The 18,309-nt window shown below is 41.3% G+C and overlaps 1 long non-coding RNA gene across 1 annotated transcript in view; it reads right to left on the reverse strand.

The window, feature by feature from the left end:
- Positions 1–1,248: 1,248 nt before the first annotated feature.
- The window catches only part of LOC108537202 (uncharacterized), a 25,931-nt gene continuing 8,870 nt past the window's right edge, over positions 1,249–18,309 (reverse strand). The window contains exons 2-4 of the long non-coding RNA XR_001887729.1: positions 16,356–16,495; positions 5,541–5,683; positions 1,249–3,321 (exon numbers count right to left, since the gene is read on the reverse strand). This is a non-coding gene — a long non-coding RNA (uncharacterized LOC108537202). The remainder of the gene's footprint in view (positions 3,322–5,540; positions 5,684–16,355; positions 16,496–18,309) is intronic.

Consider the following 18,309-nt stretch of genomic DNA (forward strand, 5'->3'; position numbering starts at 1 on the left):
TCAACTTTCATATAAATCCTGACACTCTATGTCAGCACTATTCAACAGAACTTTCTGCAATAAGAGAAATGTTCTGTATCTGCATCATGCAATATGGCAGCCACCAGCCTCTGAGCTATTGAACATTGACTGAGAAACTGATTTTTAAATTTAATTTAATAATTAATTCAAATGTAAATATAAATAGTCACATGTTCCTAGTAGCTACCACGTTGGATAGTGCAGGTGTGTGTTTTATGTGTCCTGGTAGCAGTCAGGATAGACTAGGTTATACCATAGTAACAAATAACCTCAAAATATTAATGGCTTGAAACAAGAAAGTTTTACTTCTCTCTTTCACTACACCTTCATCATATGTCATCCGGGAACTCTGTTCTACATCTCCTCATTCTGGGATCCTCTTAAACTTTAGTGGCTTAGAACAATAAAGTTTTACTTCTCTATTCCACCACACCTTCATCATATGTCATCCGGGAACTCTGTTCTATATCTTCTCATTCTGGGATCATCTTAAACACTCCTGGTCACTGGAACCAAGGGAAAAGTAAAAAGAAATTTGAGTCAGATGTGGTGGTGCACACCTGTAGTCCTGGCTACTTGGGAGGCTGAGGTAGGAGGATTGCTTGAGCCCAGGAGTTTGAGGCTGCAGTGTGTGATGATCATAACCTGCGAATAGTCGCTGCACACCAGCCTAGGCCACATGGTGAGACCCCATCTCAAAAAACAAAAAAAAAAAAAAAAAAAGGAAAGAAATTTGGAGGGTCTTACGCTGGCAATCAAATGAATGCTTGGCTCAGAAGTGACACAGATCACTTCCCCTCACAATTTATTGGCTAGAACTAACCACATGGCCGTATCCACCCATCCGAGAGCCAAGAAGTGCCACCCCATTATGGATGCCTGGAAGACAGAAATATTAGGTGAATAGCACTAGTGGCTAAGTAAGCATCACTAAAATAACTAGTGCCTCAAACTGAGCAAAAATAAATTATGTTTTTAAAAGTCTGGTGTTTGTCTATACAGAAGAAACAACGAAAACATGGGATGAAAAAATACGCACAAATTCCAGGAATGTTTATTTGACAAAACTGAGAAATGAAAGATTTAAATGTTTTAGAGTCTTATACTTTTTATTAAGCTTTTGAATAGGTAAATCCATTAAAGAAGGAAGCACAAGCATAATCATATGCATAATGTATATGCATATGCATAAGCATAATGTATCTTCCATTATAAAGAGGATAATTCTGTCAACTTCCACATAATAAAATCCATTTTTAAAAAACCAAATTTGTCTATCCATTCCTGCAGCAATAGTATCTAACCATAATTCCAAGTATAGTCTGTCCACAGCTGTTCCAAACTCATTATTGGAGAATCTTGGAATTAGATGGGACACTGGAGGTCAGCTGTTCTAACCTCCAACATGGGAATCCCTCCTACAGCTCTCATATCTTCAGGGAGGCAGAGGAATCCCACTACTGTTGTGGGAACTCAGTGTACTGATGGACAGGTGAAACTGCTCAAGAACTCCTGCTGATGCGTCAACGGTAGCATCCCTGAACTTTCAATTGGTACTAGCATTATCTTTGGGGGACAGCGAAATTATACTATTAATTCATATTGTACTTAAAAGTGCCAATTTCCACTAAGTCACAGCCTTTTTAAAGTTGTAGCCCAAAGTGTAAGAATTTAAGTCAGATGAAATTTGATAGAAATAAGTGTTGTTTTGGCCCGCTGTTCATTGGCTTCTAGCAAGGTGTCTTTTGAATCGTGATCCAATACTAAATAGCAGCTGCCTCTGCAAGATATATATTCTCTAAATTTGATAGGTATCAGGAACATTGGAGAGCCAGGTCTGAGGTTTGCATCTTAAGTCTGGCATGCTACTATGAAGGAGTTATTTAACTTCACTGAGCCTCAGTCTTACCTTTTGTGTAATAGAAGTCATAAATTAATAATAATAGTACTTACTCTAAGCAGTTGTATGAATAAGTTGTCCAAGTACTCTGATTTATTCTAGTAATTAATAAAAATATTTGACCAGAATAGGACTCAAGACTGAACGTTGTAGCACACCATGGCTGGCCTTTCTCTGGGTTAAATAACTGCCATGATTTGAGTACATATATCTGCTCCATCACCCAACCCACACTGTTTCATCTTTCAGGTATAGTTGGACAGGCTTTGTCAAATGCCTTACTAAAATCAAATACTTACTCAGGCAGGTTGATTTGGGCTACCCATGAGTCTTTTTCCTTTTCCCATCTCAGACGTTGGAGGATAGTTACTATTCTTTAATTCTCTCTTAATTAGTTCCTCCTTGTTCTTCCAAAGGATATACAGAGGTCTCTGGTTTCTAGGCTACTACATTTCCTGAGATGATCCATAGACAGAAGTGATTTGAGTTTCCCCGGCTTCTTTTAGAAGGAGTCATTGTATAAAACGGCACACATGTTAGCTAAGACAGATCTCTCATTTTACTTGAGGGGTGTGTGTGTGTGTGTGTGTGTGTGTGTGTGTGTGTGTGTGGTGGTGCAACAGGGCTTAAATTATATCTTTGGAAGTCTGCTCCCATCTATTTATTCAATATCTCCACCATCAAATCAGTGCTTAGATTCCCCATCACTGTTGCCATCATCACAGACAATTGAGATTCAGTAGGAGGAGATAGCCTGAAATTCAATTCTAATCAGCAGCCAAATCCAAACTCCTAAAATATGGGTTGGGTGGTAATATGTTCTGATAATCCACTTTAGTGAGTGAGGAAGTGCCCCCTACGAAATAATAATAAATAGTCCTCAGGAAGTCCTGTTGTTGACAATGTTATCCAAGAAACCGTCTTCTCTGGAGACTTTTCTAAACTTTAGACTAGTTTTCTCTTTGCCACAGAAATCCTTTTATTGGGAGACACTGTAAGCGAACACAGGAGTGGCAGGTCTCTGTAAGCACCAGCTCTGTCTCCAGATTCTTGTCACATTGTCAGTCTCTTATCTGTCTTTTTGGGAAATCAACCTTCTAGCCCAGGAATCTCTTATCAAATGGCAAAACGAATGAAATTATTCAGAAGTCCTCTTCTCAGACTATCTTAGTTTATGTCTAATTTTTAAAAATCAATCACTTAAATTCTAGGCAAATGACAATAGCAATAACCTTCCATTGCATTTTCTTCCAGTATTATGTACTGTTGCCTCGAACATCATATTTAAACTATTCCAGGTCATAGGCGAGGGCATAAAACCCCTTGTTCAGTATGGAGTTATATTTGAAACTTCTTAGTAGGCTGAAGCAAATGAAAATCAAAACTGCAGAAACACAGCCCTGGAAGTGAATAAAAAATAAACACAATCAAAATAATGAACAACAGAGTATTGATGAAGGAAAATAGTTAAACATTGCAAAGTTATTGATGGCATTATATATATTAATAGAAAAGGTAATAATAAAGCGTAAGGGAGGCAGCATCTTAACCCTGGTTATAAGAAGTGAGAAAGCTTTACAAATAATCAAAATCTATCTCCAGATAGATTCTATAAACTATCATTGTAACTCACCACCGACTGCTCAAAACATGCTGAGCTTTGAAAGAGTACGTGTAAAGCCCTTACTGTATTGCCTGGTGTGTAGTATCTATTCAGTAAATTTTAGTTCCCCTCTATTTCTCTGTTGTAGACATTAGTATACATTTTTTCCCTGCCTGAAACCAACATTTTGCAGCTCTTTCAAGAATCTTAATTTTGAGGCATTGCTGCCAGTTACGAAGTCCTAATACCCCAATTTACATTTTGACTCTCCTGAAAAGTGAATATTTTAACATAAATTCAATTCACTGGAAAAGATTTACAGGCCCCAAGTGTCCATGTGATTACTGCTTTTAGTCTCTTTAACTCTAGCACTCTAGATTTTGCTGATCCCAAGCCATTTATTAAACAGTTTAATTGCTCTAGCTTTTCCCTCTTGTGGCTCATCTCGGTTTTATCTCCTTATATTCGTACCAAGGCCTAGGGACATCATGAGATTACTCCAGCAGAGGCGAAATCTGCCTTCTCCCTTCTTCAATTGCTGGTGCAGCCCACAAGCTTGACACGCTGCATTTAATTGATTTTCTATTGTGACCAATTTATGTCTACAGGTAACAATTCTTTGTGGAAGGTCACTGTAGATCAGAAAGGTAAGGTTATCTCCCTACCTTCCAGTTGCTTAAGAAAATAAAATAACAACAGTAGAAATAATAATAATGTTAATGGAGCACCACCATCTGAGTCCATTTCCATTAGTGTCTTTGATAATTTTATGAAGGGTAAGCCCTCCACTTCACAGAATGTGGCTAAAGTTCATTCTGTCCTTTAACTAGCAGGTTTAAAATAATTACACAGTAAAAGCTCTGCTCTAGAGAATATTTTGCTTGGGAAATATATTATATCACCAATTGTAATTCTAAATGTGTATTGTCAAAATACAAACTTAGGTATTTCATAAAATGCTCTGAGGATCAGCTACAATTTTAAAACTTCCCTGCTCTTTGAAGACAAGACAATGATCTTGGAAGAGCCACGAAGCAGATATCTTTAATGTGTATATGCCTTTAAATCATGACAGCCAAAGATAGAGATCAAAAGAAAGAATGAAGAATGAATCCAGCCATGTGAGTGATAGTGTTCGGGGGTGTGTAGGGAGAGGCCAGTAGTTACCAGCTAGGCCCCTGGGAAGCATGGCCAAGCTGTGGTTGTCAAATGGGTGGCCAAATCATAGGATAATGCTTGTGGTTTGGGATATAGCCAGGGTCACCTAACGGGCGGGCAGGCTGGCTGGCAGGCTCTGCAGGTGGGCTCTACCTTGAGTCCTCTATCTTGATTCCATCTACCATCATGGAAGCCCCAGTATGGGAAGTGCTCTTGAGACATCTGCAGGGTTGTCTATACTACGGTGACTTTTGGAGTTGTCCCACCTGGCTTCCTGTGCCTGCTAGCAGTACTCATTTAAGGGGTATAGTGGCTTTGGGGAAATCATTCACAGCACCCCTTCCTACTCAAGATTACCCTGGAAGGTAATTTGTGCCACAAAAGTGACCTACCATCCTGGTTTACCCAGGACTGTGCCAATTCTAGTACTGAGCATCCTACAGCCAGGAAAGCCCTTGGTCTTGGGGAAAACTTGGACAGTTGGTTACCCTTATCAGGACAAATTTTGCCCTGTCAGTTGACAGTGAGAATTCCCTAGTTAAGGGAAAACAGTTCTAATCCTTCATCCCACCTGTGTCAGCTGAAGATTTCACACTGATGAGGAAGCTTGGAAGTTCTGTCTTAGGAACTTTATCCCTGCTCCAGGAGTGGAAGAGACAGGCAACGCATGTAATTATTCTCTTTGCCCAGCCCAGGCAATGGAGGCCTGAAGAGGCAAGACCACCTGTCCTAGAGCTGGCGAGGAAGAACTAGAAATAGCACAGAGGTGCTCTGAATCCCTGAGCAATGTCCTCTCCACCTGGCACCAATCGCTTTTCAATTTTGTCTATAAGGAACCTCACTGTTGCAACCACTTACCTGGAAGAACCTTGGTGATCTCACCCTTTCTTTTCATCAGCATTTGCTAAACTGGGCTGGGTGGTGACCTTTCTGGTAGGAGGCCAAAAGGTCACACATTTCTGGCTTGAGCCTCACTCCTGAAACTGTAAACAAAGACTCCTCTGTCGGAATGAAAAGAGAGAAGCACCAATATGTTATTTCCTGGGATCTTTTGTAGTATATTTTTGTCTGTTGTAATATTTGTCACCTGAAGAAATGTCAAAGCATGAGCCAGACTTATTTACTAATAATTCATACTGACTCATAGATGATTCACTTTACTGAATCCAATAGTTGGCAAGTGCCTTCTATTTAATTCAATTTAATGCATATTTACCAAGTGAACACTTGTGCAAGGCAATATGCTATGTGTTGAAGATGGTAACAATAGGAATAAAACTGGGAGGAACACACACATACACATACAAACAAGGACCAAAAGTGAGGCACAAACAAAGGATTATGATAACCCCTCCCTCCAAGTCTATGGACAAGGAGAGCATAGACAAGGTGCCCTTTGAGACCTGAAGGATGACTATGCCCTCCATAGTGAAGGACTGCCAAGGAGGATATTCCCGGTTGAGGGATCAGCATGCGAAAAGACATGAAGGAAGAAAAGTGTTTGAGGGAGCTGCAAGTCATCTTGCATGGTTAGAACAAGACAGACTGGGAGATAAAGTTGGAAAAGTGGTTGGAACCAGATAGCAAAGGGAGCTAATGTCACGTCAAGGAGTCCGGCCATTAGAGGGTGATGTTAGTTAGAAAGTGATAGGCAATGAGCATCACACTGAGCTAGATACGTTTTAGAAAGTTTCCAATATTATTAGATACATTAGGCAATTTTTTTTTTTTTTTTTTGAGACAGAGTCTCGTTCTGTTGCCCAGGCTGGTGTGCAGTGGTGTGATCTTGGCTCACTGCAACCTCCGCCTCACGGGTTCAAGTGATTCTCCTGCCTCAGTCTTGCAGTAGCTGGGGTTACAGGCAAGCACCACCACATCTGGCTAATTTTTGTATTTTTAATAGAGACAGGGTTTCACCATGTTGGCCAGGCTGGTCTTGAACTCCTGACCTCAGGTGATCCACCTGCCTCAGCCTCCCAAAGTGCTGGGATTATTGGCGTGAGCAACGGTGCCCAGCTGGAAATCTATTTATATAGACTCTAAGGTGCAACTTCCAAATTGAAAACAAAAACAAAAACAACAAACAAAAAAAACAACCATTTGAAAATATATATACTACCTTTGATGTCCAAATCAGGTATTTGGTTAGCTCAGAATACTGGCAGTTCGCATTTTCCCAAGTGCCTGTGTTTGTTAAGTGCCTGCTACTCCTGAATGCTCCCTACACTAAAGCTATGGGCCAACTCCTCCAAAAGTTGGCATTGCAAGGGGTTTATCTGAAAAGTGGGGAAAATAAAACTTCCTGGCAGATTACTGTAAGTTTAAATGACAATAGATGCAAAACACCTTGTGTTAGTTTCTGATACACAATATGTTTTTAATAAATGGTAGCCATTGTTACAAGTATTAGCACAGATATCTGAGAAAAATAGCAAGAGGCAGCAGCCACATTGTCGCCAAAGCACATCCACAAAATTTGCTCAGGGCCCCCTTCCACTTGGGCATTGCTTTTCCCAGGTTCACAATTTGCATAAACCTGGGTTGCTCAAAATATGTCACAATTTAACAAAAAGAGAGACTTCTGTCCTTAGTGCACCAAAAGCATAAAATGCCTTAATAATACTGTTTGCTGGAAGCTGCTCACGCCCAAAGGGAAGAAACAAACTTGCCAGCTCTGCCTTGCCTGGCCTAAACTCGTGACCTTAAATGCTGTGGGTAATCTGGGGTCTGGTCTTCTTGTATTTGGAATCGCATATTGGCTAGGCTGGAAAGGGGAGCCATCATACCATTTGTTGATATGTATAAGACTCTTTCACAAGGACATTATAATATGCAATTTTGTATTCTACTTTATTTTAGATCTTGTCATAGTATAGACAGTTAAACGGCTAAAATAAACAGTGCGTATACTTTACCGATTATTCTCAAATCAACTCAAATCCAAACCATTTGGGGAACTTCTCTCCAGGAGAAGTATCCTCTTGCCTTGGGGACAGTGGCATGAAAAGCTGGGATTTCCCTTCGGATTCCTTGCCCCTTAAAAGCAGCAGCTCCTCAAAAGCAGGGAGAGAGAGAGAAAGAGAGAGAGAGAGACATTATCTGGCAGAACATGCTGCGAAGGCAACCGGTTAATCAAAAGGATTCCAATTTGGCCGTGGACTGCCAGACTCTCCTTCCCAACTCATAGAAAAAGAAAAAGGAGGAAGAAAGAAAGAAAGGGAAAGAAAAAACGAAAAAAACTGTACACGGCTCTCTTTCAGCAATCTCACAAATGCAAAACCTTCCACTCTGGTGGCTCCTCATTAGCTTCCCAAGGCTGACAGCATAATTATCGCAGCTGCTTCACGCTTAGAATAAATAAATATGAAAGTGGGTGTTTAAAAATTTTTTGAGAAGGGAAATTCAGTCATCTAGACAGTCGGCAGGACAAGTTTATTTAAAACTTTTAGATTCTTATGTATTTAGATCATTTCGGAATGAGATAATGAGATAGTTGTCTTTTTAGTCTAATTGAGTTCCTAAGCTCATGGCTGTTGGCTGTCACCCCTTTCAAACTTTGCTTTAACTCTCCTTCCTTTAGAAATCCGATCCTGGTGTCTCCATTTACTCTTCCTGGGCTGATAACCCGACGAAGGCTCAGTGCACTGGAGTGCAGAAAGTGACTTAATGGGATTGAGGGGCTAAATAACCTTTCACAGGAAACAAGATAATCAGATCTCTTTTACTTGACCATAATGGCTAAAAGAGAAATCACAAGCAAACAAACAAAAAAAAAGGTTGAAAATTCAGCTATCATTTCAAAATGTCTTGTAATCTTCCGTGTCATGTGGTTTTTGCACTACTCTCCCACATCATCAATCCATCAGCTGGAGATGCTTAGTGCATTTAATTATTCAAAGTGCACACATCCTCATGATTATGCGGTAATTTTAGCTCATGTGTATGTATAGCGGCTTCATATCTTCAAAGCCCAGAGGATCACACAGCACTTTAAATTGAAGTTGCTAACTAACACGAAGTGCACTTAAAACTCTGACTAGGGGCACAGTACACATACATTTCCGATTAAAGCAGATGATCTTTCCTTTTAAAATTAATTATGCCTATTTATTTTTTCCTTTCCCTCCTGCCCTTCATTCTCCCAGGACCAAATTTATATGAATCCTTGCATTCAGTGAGTTAAAAGCATTATAAAAATAAATATTCTGTCAATCTGGGGTAAAGAAAACTAGTGTTAACCCATCGTGCAGATGGAGAAACTGAGGTTTATGACAGCCAAAACACATTATGTTGGGAAACAAAAAAAGAAGAAAACTCAGGTCCTTTAACTCTCAATCCCCAGCTCAGACTACCTGTGCTATTTTGTTTTAACCTATTCTTTTAAACAACTAAGACAATATAACACCAGTTTAAAGAAAGCTCTGAGAAAGGAAAAGAAATGACCTACAACCCCGCTAAACTAGAAGAGCATTTTCATTTTGTACACTACCTTTCGGTTTTGTTCATGTGCATATTAATTTTCACAGGTCAATTGTAATATGCAATTTTGTATTCTAGTTTCTTATAGCTCATGTTATAGCATAAGAACTTTTATAATATCATACACTTCCATTAATGTTCATTTAAAATGGCTACATAGTACTGTATGTTGAGTCAATACACCAACATTTGTCCAATTGGTTATCTGGTGTTTAACAGTTACATTGCTTCTTTTTATTCAAAAAATTTTAAAACATTATAGACAACACTGCAATGAACATTTTCATTAATCTAGGTCTTAGGGTTTTTCCCCCTATTCAATTATTTCTTTGGATAATTTCCAGGAACAAAGGCATAGGGTATAAGGGTATGATCATTTTTATGGCTCCTGATATGCATGCTATAATACTTTGCAAAAGTTTCACTACCATCAGCAGAGAATCATTTTACCATAATCTCACAAACACTGGGAGCTATTAGATTACAGGAAAAAAAACTAATTTAACGGTTATTTGTACTTTTTATCCCTAGTAAAGCAGACGATTTATTCCATGTGTTGCTGTGCTCTTTTTGTTCCTCTTGTATAAATTGCTATTTTATGCCTTCACCTCATTTTCCATTGGATTCCTTGATGTTTTCTTATAAAACTGAATGAGTTTCATCTGAATGAGTTACCGGTGGAACAAAAACAATTATCACCACTGATTAAGAAATCTTGGCCGGACCAGGTGACTGATAACCTGTAATCCCAACACTTTGGGAGGCCGAGGCGGGCGGATCACCTGAGGTCAGGAGTTTGAGACTAGCCTGGCCAACATGGTGAAACCCTGTCTCTACTCAAAATACAAAAGTTAGCTGGGCGAGGTGGCACAGGCAGGTAATCCCAGCTACTTGGGAGGCTGAGGCAGGAGAATCGCTTGAACCTGGGACATGGAGGTTGCAGTGAGCCAAGAGCATGCCATTGCACTCCAGCCTGGGCAACAAGAGCAAAACTCCATCTCAAAAAAAAAAAAAAAAAAAAAAAAAAAAATCTTAAAACTCAAGGCTGATTGCATATATTATTACAAGAAAAGAAAAGAAAAGAAACTAAGGTAAGATGGCATTGAGGAAGAAGTTAGTTCTGGGGCGTAAATCTCTATTCAACATAAATTGAGCCCTCTTAACTGTGAGATATTAAACATGCTACCTGGGGATGTGTGGAATCTTTCCCAGAAAAGCTTTAAAATAAACACAGTACATGAGAGAGTGGGAGGAGCACAGAACTGGGCATCAAGATCTTGGTTCTAATCTTGGTTTTGCAGCTAAGTTCCTATGTGATCTTCAGCAAGAACAATGAATGGTAAGAAAGGAGTAGCTTTTAGGAGTCGGATTTGAAGTAAAATCTTGGCTCTACAACTTTCTAACTGTGTGACTTCAAGCAATTACCCTACCTCACTTCCAGCTGTCTAATCTGTACTATGAGGATAACAATTCCAGCCTCACCAATTAGTACACAGATTGATAATTTATATAAAGCATATAGATGTCCAATAAAAGGCAGGTACAATCATTCTTCCCTGGGCATTAGTGATTCATCTGTATAATGAAGGTATGGAAATAAGTAGTCTTTATAAATAACTCTTTTCTGAATTATTTATCTTTACTTGGAGACTCAGCCATGAACGTAACAAATTTAACCAACTTAAGGGCTTGGTAGGGCTGAGGGACTCGGTTTTCCCAGACTTCTCCCAGCAACACAATGCTATGCAACCCCATAAACCATGTCTCAACCCAGTATCTCCTTTAATGTATTGAAATGGATTGAGAACAACTTTGTGCATAGAAGGTGAGGAAGTATATTATGGAGGACATCTCCAAATTTGCTTCTTAAGGGCTGATTGATGGAGGATTCAAAAGGTAGACAGATGGATCTGAGTTATGTTACAAACTCCTAGAAGTAGCATAGTCAAGAGAATGACTGAGACTCTTCCTTCCCTCTTTTCCAAAATCCCCAGTCCCTGAAACCTGGCCTCAAAGAATGACAAAATATTCTAGTTCAACTTTGAATAGAATAGACAATAAAACCAATAAACAGAATAGGTTTGAAATTATGTGGAAGCATTTAGAGTGAAACTAAGCTTGATTAGTACATGTTAAAGAATGTTTAAATTGTTGCAAAAGGCGTATGATGGTAAGAAAAACTACAATGGTATATGAGTTAAGACTGAGCCACTATTATTAAAAATAAGACAACTTCGGAATGATCTTAGATGGTATTGAGAGGAACATGACATTCCTTTCCCCGTATGCCCTTCCTCCCCAGTCATCCAGACCCATCATCTTTCAAGGCCCACTCACAAAATCATCCTGGATCCCCACAGCTGGAGTTAATCTCACCTCCTTCGAACACTTAAAGTACTTTATTTGTTTACTTGATCTGCAGCTGTTTATATATTTGTCTTATTTCCTAAAGGACTGTAAGCTCTTTGAGGACACGGTCCATGACTAATTCATTTTTGTATCCTTTAATATCGCACCTCGTAGACACTCAGTAAGCCTCCAATGAATGAATGGAACATGATTCTCCCACCATGTAAGAAATTTGAGTCTAAGCTGCCTCCATATTCTCAGACATAAGCAAAAGAATTGGAACAGATTCAGAAGAGAACAATAAAACAAAATGACTAAAAAGTGGGAGAAACAGAATTTGCATTCAGAAACAAAGGTTCAAGGAATTCAGCCTAAAGTTGCCTTTGGGAAGTGATATCATAGGGATCTTCAAATATATTAAGGAGATAACACTCAAAGAAGAGGCCTGAAGTTCTTTCATTGAACCAAAACAAAATATGACTCAGATTTTAACAGGGTAATGGGGCATGCTAAAGAACTTTCAGAGTATAGATATCGGGTGGTGTGTCAAAGGTAGAGGTAGATGCCATGCTTTCTTCCATCCCTATGTGTACATAAGTATACGCTAACAATGAGGCCTGTGGTACAGCATTTTTGCAAAATTACTTGTGAAACAATTGCAAGCTTTTAAGACTTTTTCCCCCTAAGATGCTAAAACTCGTTTTAAAGGAGAAGGGGATTTAGTTCAGGAAGGAATGGGAGACTCAAGTATGAGACTTGGCTAACAAGCAAAATGGGACCAACCCAGAGAGAGAGAGAGAGAGAGACAGCCTTTGATGTCCTGACGATCAAGGACCATGGCTTAAGGACCAGACTCTTAAATCACGTGTCATTTACTGCCTCAGATAAAAAATACTTTTCTGGATCAGTGTCTGTAGTTCAAAATGGCTAGGTTCCAAAATCAGTCTTAACTTTCCAAGGGTAACATTTGGAAGGTTTCCTGCAAGAACAGAGCAGAGCCAGTTCTGAGAAGGGGCAGCTTAATGATTTTCTACTACCCCCACCCCCAAATCATTAAACAGTGTTCCTTTCCCAGAGCCCAAGTTCATGCTGAGGGCAAAGGGAATTAAATGAAGAAGCTGAACCTGCAGCTAAGATTAGAGAGTTGCCAAGGGCCTAATTTTAGTTCCTAGCTGCTCCAGCTGACGTCCTGCCCTGCTGGCTCAGCCATGAGGACCACAAGTGTGGCCATAAGCCGATGTCTGAGTGGGAAGAGAGACTCCCTGGCCATCTGCAAAAGCAATTAGCTTGCCGTTGGCTGTGTTTTGAGAGGGACTACCAATAATTTCTCCTTCAACAAGTGTTTCTTCAGGTGTTCACGAGTCAATAAGGGAAAATGTCAGAACTTGGCAGAAGTTCCCACACACTTGCCATTCTAATATTCACACTTTTCCACTTCAGGTGCTGTCCAAAAAGAAACTAATCCTGGAATTCCTGGTTTTCATGGCAGATAACCCCCTGATAAATGCCCTTTGACTCTAAACGTACTGCCACAACCTAGGGAAAGGGTTGTTCGGGACTTCTCAGCGTCATGAAAATAGAGATGGACTGGAACAATTCTTTCATTTTGTGCGGAATATCTATGACGCTCCTGCACTGGGATTTAGGCTGTCCTTCCACTCTCCACGTATTTCCCAGTCCCAGGCTTTATGCTTTAATTGTCTTCTTTAGAGGGCAGACAATAAGAGCTGGCATCTTCCAGATCAAAGGGGAAACAGAATGTATTTTAAAGTGACAACTCTGTTATCCTGCAACCAGAAGAAAACCAGAATAATAAAATGATATAAATATAAGCCCTTAAATAACTGTATACTAAAATGCCACCAGAGAGCAAAATTTCTCGCATAATTATGGCAGAGAAACTCTTCTTACAAATCACTCACAAGAACATGCCGATTTTTGCACAATTCTCATGCCTGGGGCAGCCCTCCTCAGGGATGGAGTTTCTATGTCCCTGCAGGTTGGGAACTGTGATTACCCACTGGTACACTCTGTCTGCAAAGGAGGCTGTTAATAAAGGCTCATTGCCAGGGGCAATGAAAAAGCAGGCTGGCACTGCCAGGCCAAGGACTGCATCTCTTAGTAGATTATGTGCTGGTGGTGAGGGCCACTGTCACGAAGGTGCACAAACCAGCCCTGGCTGCTTCTGTCTCTTCCTCTATTTTTCTTTCCTAGTAGCTTTGCTTTTTCTATCTATTTGTCCATCTGTCTCTATACATATTTCTACACGCCCACCACCCTGCCACACACATACACAAGCATACACATATGCTCGTGCACATGAGTGCACGAGCACACACACACAGAGGCACACACACCCAATCTTGCCCCCGCCTTCCCCCGTCTCTTGGCACCGGCCCTTTCATCTTCTCCCTCGGGGATTCGAGATGTCGCTGCAGGAAATGCTTGTCCGCCGAGGCAGCAGCAGCAGAGCCCTGTGGCTTTGACAAACCTCATTTAATTGGGAGGAAGCCAGGAGAATTTGAAAGAACTGAAACATCCACGAAACTCCTTTTATCAGGCATAATTTAAACTCTGCATGGAAAAACCCCTATATGTATAAAGAAAAGTCAACTTCCCTCCTGCTGTGAGCACTCCTGGTCTCCCCTCCTAGTGCAGGCAGCCTCCTGCAAGATTCCATCTTTTCATTTTTCTAAAAGTGTCAAAGTAGATTTGGGCTCTGTGACTGGGTGAACAGGGAAGGAATACAGATTGTTCTTTCTCTCTCTCTGTCTCTCACACATACACACACCCCCGCACGCACACACATATACACACATACACACACAACCCTAGACATCCATCCACCAGGGCCCCTCTGTTGGTGTCTTTGCTGTTGGGTCAGCCAGGAAAAATCAAAACCCACGTTTCTAACAACACATCAGTTTGGACAGTGAGTGTTTCTTCCTAATCAACCTGCGTCAGGCAAAAGCTGGAGCCTAGAAAACTTTGAAGATCCCCAGCAATTCTCAGCATGTGGAATAACAGATCCTAAAGGAGGGCCAATGGGGCAAGTTTCTTTAAATGGAGAGAAGGGAGAGTGTGTGTGTGTGTGTGCGTGTGTGTGTACATCCAAGCGTGTACACTTGCATGAAGTAGTAGAGTTATAAGTCCCAAGCCTGAGAGGAGAAAGCTGAAAAGGAACAATCTAGAAGCTTGGACTGGGAAGCGGGGATTGGGATGGGAGTGGCCGGGGAGGAATGGGGCTGAAGTGGGGGCAGAGGTACCAGGAAGGGAGTGAGAATTGTGGATCTGCCTGCAAAGACTTTTGTTCCACCCATATGCTAACCCCTGCCTCTCTCCTCCTTCCAAATTCCACTTCAGATTCACCTCCAGTCTAATCCATCTCATTTGAATTATTCTTGTTCCTACAAAGAATTGCCTTCAACACACACATAGTCTCTGCACATCTGCAGTTGATTATGCACAGATTTTTAGCTGTTTAGATATGATTTGTGCTGATATGTGTGCGAGGGTGCCCCGTTTCCTCTTCCTCGCCCTCTTTTCCTCCCACTTCGTAAGATCCTGGAGGCCAAGGACAAGTCTCTTGTTTTCCTCCACTTTTTATAGCACTTAATATGTTCTTGACACTTAATGGCAATTTAATAAATACTAATGACTGACTCTTTCTACAGGGTTAAGTAAGACATTAACCTCAGTTGTATGATTATGGTTATTTTTGGAGATCCTAAATGACTCACTTTAGTCATAAAATAGAATGCCTCAACAAGTCCCAAACTAAGCGCTTTGGACTGCTACAGGATGATGTCTTAGACACAGAGGAGCTGCGTCTGCAAACTCTGGCAAGGCGGACCAGGCTGTTTCCACACCTCTTGGGCAGTAGTAGCTCCTTACCCTGTCCCCATCCTTATCTCACTGCACCCCATCACCACTCCCCTACATCCTTTCCAGTGTCCTCATCCCAGTCCCAGCCCTTAGGCCCTCCCTCCTAAGCTTTCTTTTCTCTGGCTTAGGACTTCTAAAACCAACCCTGGCTGCTTCTCTCTCTTCTTCTGTTTTACTTTCCTGGTAGCTTTGCTTTTCCTGTCTACTTGTCCCTTGTTCCTAAAACTATTTTTAGCTGAATGGTAGATTTTTTCAAAGAAACCTCACCTAAGGATAGTCCCCCATGACCACTGCCTACATCCTCCTGTAGCCCTTCCTGGCCACAGTCCGAGAAACATGACGGGAGCTCCAACCACATGATCCCTCAGCAGATTTCAGATTTGGAAGATGACTTCAGGCCCAGGCAGCAAAGGCTGATTCCAGGGTAACTTGTGTTTACAGGAGGTGGGCAGCCTGGGAGGAGGCCTCCCTTCCCCCAGCACCCCACCCCGGCACTGCCTTCTGCAGCTTGCTGTTACCAATCAAGAAAGGCCCAGCTCCCTCTCAGGACATATCCGCTTCACCTATCATCTTACTCTCTGCAGAAACGGAGAAGAGTCTTGTTAGAAACACTGGTGTGGTTTCCTGGCAGATGGTAGCTAAGGCAAACAACTCAGAGACAATGTCCATCTCATCCAATTTCTGAGTGTAAATGTGTAACTGTGAAATGTCTGGATCATTACAAAGGGGTCCTTGTAACCTCTCCCTACCAGTGCTTCAGAGTTTGAGAGAAGCTCATGCAAAACTCAGACAAGATTGGGTCCTATCTTGCTTCTCCCAGGCAAATGGATCTCTAACTTCACTCCTGGGGGTAAATGCTATGATTCTCCAGTGCTGAGGCAAACTACTTAAGACACCAAGACTTACACAGTCACGCACACGCACTCATGCACGCACACAGGCACACACTTCCTTGCTCACCATCGGGAAGCTGGTACAGCTGAGATGGCAGGGCACTGAAATAATCGTGAACAAGTGCTTCCTGGGCGGAGACGCGGTCTCTGGGAAAGCCTTTCAGCATCTGGGAGGCCAGGTCTTCAGCTTCAGGAACCCTGCCCAGCCTGGAAAAGTGGGGAGAAAATAGAGTTTCTCCAGCAGCCTCCCTTCTGAAAACAAAGGGAGAAAAACAAAAAGTAAAGAAAAGGAGATGGCTAGACTTAGATTTTAAGTCGAATTTTCCTGGAATTGCTAAAATTGATGGCAAGTGGAAAAGTAACCCCCATACTAAACTCTGACTGTCCTGTTACTAAGTTGAAGGGGAAAAATCTCCTCATTCTATCACTCAGCTCCCTTGCCCTCCACCGTGTGTCTGGGCACCATGTACACATAAAAGACACAGAAATAGATTATAAACAGAAATATATAATAATATATATTATAATATATAATATTATAAACATAAATATATAATCAAGGATTCTTTTTGGAGGAACACTGCAGCCCAACCAAGTAGAAAGGCCTGATTCAAAATATGATCGAACTCTGAGAGGCCGAGGCAGGCAGATCACTTGAGGCCAGCAGTTTGAGACCAGACTGGCCAACATGATGAAACCCTGTCTCTACTGAAAACATAAAAATTAGCTGGGTGTGGTGGCGTGCACCTGTAATCCCAGCTACTCAGGAGGCTGAGGCATGAGAATCGCTTGAGCCTGGGAGGTAGAGGCTGCAGGGAGCTAATATTGCACCACAGCACTCCAGCCTGGGTGACAGAACAAGACTCTGTCTCAAACAAACAAACCAAAAACATGTTTGAGGCTCTGGACTCCAAGGGTGGCAAGCACAGAAATCTGGAGGGGGAAAAGCACAGAATTCTAAAGAGGTAATTCTGGAGGGTGAAGTTTGGGTAGAAAATACACTTGTTTGCAGCATTTCTGAAGCTCAGCCAGGCTTATTAGCTAGAAAACTCTCTTGGTTCCCCTAAGATGGAGCAGAGGAAGAGAAATAGTTAAGTACTTAAATCACAGTAAGGATAAATCCTCAAGTTGACCTTATGTTAAAATATATATCTGGAGACGAGCAAATTCATTTATTGAGCAACTACTCTGTGCTAGTAAGTGGTTGGCTTTGGGAGACACAGGACAAGACTGTCTTCTGACAGCTCAGGTAGAAGAGTCAGATGTTCACCAAATTATCACACAGATGTCTAAGTACAACTGTGAAGAAAAGAATCCTATGGTTTGACTGTTTGTATCTCTCCAAAATTCAAATTTATGTTGAAACCTAATTACCAAAGTGATAGTATTAGAAAGTGGGAACTTTGGGAGGTAATTGGGTTATAAAGGAGGTTTGAGAGAGCCCTTTTGCCCTTTCTGCCCTGTGCAGACACAGTGAGAAGGTGCCATCTGTGAAGCAGAGAGCTCTTGCCCAACACCTAAGCTGCTGGCACCTTGGTCTTGGTTTTCCCAGGCTTCAGAGCTGTGAGAAATACATCTCTATTAATTGGCAATTACCCAGTTAAGGTTAGTTATAGCAGCCCAGGTATAACATTTTGGTTCTCCTGAGATGGAGCAGAGGCAGAGAGATAATTAAGTACCTGAATCACAGTAAGGACAAATCCTCAAGTTGACCTTTTTTTTTTTTTTTTTTTTTATTATACTTTAAGTTCTAGGGTACATGTGCATAACGTGCAGGTTTGTTACATATGTATACTTGTGCCATGTTGGTGTGCTGCACCCATCAACTCGTCAGCACCCATCAATTCATCATTTATATCAGGTATAACTCCCAGTGCAATCCCTCCCCCCTCCCCCTCCCCATGATAGGCCCCGATGTGTGAATCTGTCAGAGTTTGTCAGAAGTATTCCCCTTCCCGAGTCCAAGTGATCTCATTGTTCAGTTCCCACCTATGAGTGAGAACATGCGGCGTTTGGTTTTC

Source organism: Rhinopithecus bieti, unplaced genomic scaffold (assembly GCF_001698545.2).
Source record: "Rhinopithecus bieti isolate Rb0 unplaced genomic scaffold, ASM169854v2 scaffold_14229, whole genome shotgun sequence".
In the NCBI taxonomy this organism is placed as follows: Eukaryota; Metazoa; Chordata; class Mammalia; order Primates; family Cercopithecidae; genus Rhinopithecus; species Rhinopithecus bieti.